The following is a 3,769-nucleotide window of genomic DNA, read 5'->3' as shown; positions in this document are numbered from 1 at the left end:
GATGACTATAGTACCTCCAGTTTAAGAATTCCTAGATGATAAGCTTTTATGCATTATTTCACTCAATGAACATTGATTGAGGAGCTATGATGTAATAGGAGCACTGTTGCAGGATATCTGTGCACAAATAAATAATTCTGTCCTCATGGAACATGCAGTCTTGTGGCAAACAGTAGGGTCTTTCTGGGCATATTCATTTTGAAATTACATGTCTTTGAAAAGCCATATTGAAAGAGGAGGAAAACATATCTGGAGACAGAACTACAATAAAGTGTTAGTTAATTAGAACCAAATTTCATTCACAGAAATATGTATCTCAGAAGGAAACATTCTCATAATTACTCATTTATAGGAACTTTCATCCCATCACAAATTGACTAAGCATCAAAATTCAATCAATAGCAGTTCAGATCTTTTCCAAAACATCTATTAAAAATGTAACTTAAAAAGAGATCACATCGTTGGGAGAATGTATTAGGAAAAGCTAAGAAACTCAGCTGTAAAAGTGCATTTTATCTGAACCTGGTAAATCGTTTATAGGACCTAGATTATATTTATCAAACACTCTGGGTGATTACTGAGATATAAAATTACATTAAATGAAACAAGGGTCTTAAGATATACATGAATATAGACTTTGATTTATCTAATTTCTAATGATTCAAAATAATAATTATTTTCTACTTTTGAACAAAATTTTGATGAAGGTTCTTGTGTTTCCATCTTAACAGATATTGGAGGGAAAAAAAGTATATTTACTCCCTTGTGGTTCATTATTAGCAGACCTACTTTCTCTCTCCAACAGCTATTTTTATAAATACCACTTATTGACATCAGATAGGAGAAAGACAAAAAAAGGGAAGAGGGAGAAAGGAAAAAGACAAAGGGGGCAAAGGGGAAAGTAAATGAGTAAAATGAGGACAAAACAAAGAGCGAAAAAGAAAATGAGAGCATAAGGGTTAAGAGAAAGAAATGTGAAAAGTGAGCAGATATAGGGGGATACCACAGTTATCCCTAAGATTTATTCAGTGATTTTTACTCATTATATACCTTTTTAATCTATTGCCTGAGGGGTACCTGGGTGGCTTATTCACATTTTCTTAACCTACAACCCAACATTCCATAAGATAAAAATGACATTTGTTTGATCTGTTTTGGCTATTCTTGGAGAGCTGATTATTTCAGTGTGGTCCAGAAATTGGATTCGTAAGTCATAGTGGGCTCACCCTAAACAAGGTCCTGGAATGGATTTTTTTTTCTAATCCAGAGAGATAATGAATTAATGTGTAAAATAACTGGTTGATGTATTTTTCCCCAATAACATTCTGAAAAAATCATTTTAAATGTGAAAAGTAAATAAGACTAATTTGGGAGGATAAGCATGCCAGTATGTCCCAGAATATTCTTAGAGGAGCAATGAGGAGGAAGACATACCCTTTCAGATATCAAAATATATTTAAAAGACAGATCAAACAAGATTGTAGAGATGAATAAAACCATATAGAAAGTCTTAAAATTTATTTAAAATTATATGTAAATTTTATATATGTCAAGATATGTTAACTAAAAAAATGATATTGATATTAAAAATAAATGTGGAAGCCTGGGACCGGGACCCAGCCTCTCCCCTACCTGAACACCAGCCCCAACTCCACCGAGGCCCCTATCCCCCAACCCCATCTCGCCACCACCACCACGGCAGACCCTAAAGATGCCGATCTTCCTGACATTGCCAGGAACGAGCCAGATGTTTATGAAACCAGTGACCTGCCTGAAGGTGATCAAGCCGAGTTTGATGCAGAGCTGGAGAAGCTGAGGAGCACAAGTGTGGAGCACATCATTGTCAATCCCAATGCTGCCTATGACAAGTTCAAAGACAAGAGAGTGGGGACAAAGGGACTTGATTTCTCAAATCATACTGGAAAAACCAAGAGAACAGGATATGAATCTGGAGAATATGAGATGTCTGGGGAGGGCTTGGGAGTGAAGGAGAAACCCCAGCAAAAGTACCAGCAACTATTGCATGAGGTCCAAGAGCTGACAACTGAAGTTGAGAAAATCAAGACAATGCTGAAGGAGTCTGCCACTGAAGAGAAATTGACCGCAGTGGTGTTGGCTGAACTACTGGCTACCCTGAAGCAGCAGCTGGTTGCTTCCCACCTGGAGAAGCTGCTGGGACCAGATGCAGCCATCAACTTTACTGACCCTGATGGAGCTCTGGCTAAGTGCTTGCTGCTGCAGCTGGAAGCCATCAAAAACAGCAAAGGAACCAGTTCAGGGGGAAAGACCACCGGCGGGACTCCTGTAGATAGTAGCCTTGTCACTTATGGACTACATTCTCGGCCTGAACAGGACAAGTTCTCTCAAGCTGCTGAAGTTGCTGAACTTGAGAAGTGCCTGACAGAGCTGGAAGCAATCATACGCTGTGATCAGGATGCTCAGAATCCCCTTTCAGCAGGTGTGCAGGGAGCCTGTCTCATGGAGACTATAGAACTATTGCAAGCAAAGGTGAATGCCCTGGACCTTGCAGTTTTGGACCAAGTGGAGGCTCGGCTACAGAGTGTCCTGGGAAAGATGAATGAGATTGCCAAGCATGAAGCTTCTGTAGAAGATGCAGATACACAAAGCCAGGTGCACCAGCTATACGGCACTGTACAGGGCTGGAGCCCCATTTCCTCCACCCTTCCTGAGCTGGTGCAGAGACTTGTCACCATCAAGCAGCTGTATGAGCAAGCCATGCAGTTCGGTCACCTCCTGACTCACTTGGATACCACACAGCAGATGATTGCTAGCTCCCTCAAGGACACCACCACCCTCCTGACCCAGGTGCAGGCAACCATGCATGAGAACCTGTCCACGGTTGAAGGGAATTTTGCCAACATTGATGAATGGATGAAGAAGCTGGGTAAGTGAGCACCTTTAGGAGATGGAGAATGAGGGTAATCCCTACCCCTCTGAACTCTGTTAACAGCTTACATAGGTTTTCCCCTTAATTATAACTCTCGCATCCCCATACCATTTGACATTGGGGGCAAAGGGGTTCTTCTTGCATGTGGGGTTTACACCCCTCCTCTGAGGAATACAGAGTGGTAGCTGGGGGACATTAGATGGTAGTCTCCCCTCAAGCCCCAGGGATGTGGGCCCTGCCACATGCCAGTTCCTGTCCAGTACTGCTTTGCCTGAGGCAAGGCATGATTGGGTCCTGTCCTCCAGCACAGTTCCCATGGCTGGCTACAATTCTGTACAACTCTTTCTGACCGTTAAAAGCTGTTGTACTCTGAAAAAAAAATAATAATAATAAAATAAAATAAAAGTGGAAGGATAATTTGTTGGGGCACCTGGGTGGGTCAGTTGGTTAAGTGTCTCCCTTCAGCTCAGATCACGATCTAAGGGTCCTAGGATTGAGCCCCACGTTGGGCCACCTACTCAACAGGGAGTCAACTTCTTCCTGCTCTCTGAGGCTTAAGAGTCAGACAAAAGCTGAGCTCTCAAAAGGAATTATGGAAGCCTGAAGACAATGGAATATCTGTCATAGTGGTAATAGGGGTCATAACTAGGAAGACACAAGAAGGAAGCTTCTAGGTTGCTGCCAATGTTCTTTACCCTAGCTGGTGTATGCATGAATATGTGCATTTTGTAAAAATTCCTCTGGCTGCACATTTGTGAGTTGCATATTTTTCTAAGTATTGTTTCAATAAAAAAACTTTATCAAAAATCTCAGAAAAAATATGTAAATCAATATTTAGAGACATGGAATGATGCCCATACC

The 3,769-nt window shown here is 41.3% G+C and overlaps 1 pseudogene across 1 annotated transcript; it reads left to right on the top strand.

Moving 5' to 3' along the window:
- Positions 1–1,611: 1,611 nt before the first annotated feature.
- Positions 1,612–3,252, top strand: LOC111144303 (annotated as a pseudogene). Its single transcript, XR_002640384.1, has one exon. The product of XR_002640384.1 is annotated as a dynactin subunit 2 pseudogene (transcript).
- Positions 3,253–3,769: the final 517 nt, after the last annotated feature.

The sequence above is a fragment of the Enhydra lutris genome, unplaced genomic scaffold (assembly GCF_002288905.1).
Source record: "Enhydra lutris kenyoni isolate GAN:26980312 unplaced genomic scaffold, ASM228890v2 scaffoldscaffold1, whole genome shotgun sequence".
NCBI classification, from domain to species: domain Eukaryota; kingdom Metazoa; phylum Chordata; class Mammalia; order Carnivora; family Mustelidae; genus Enhydra; species Enhydra lutris.
Note: the sequence above shows the minus strand (reverse complement) of the source record. Positions and strands in the feature narration are given on the sequence as shown.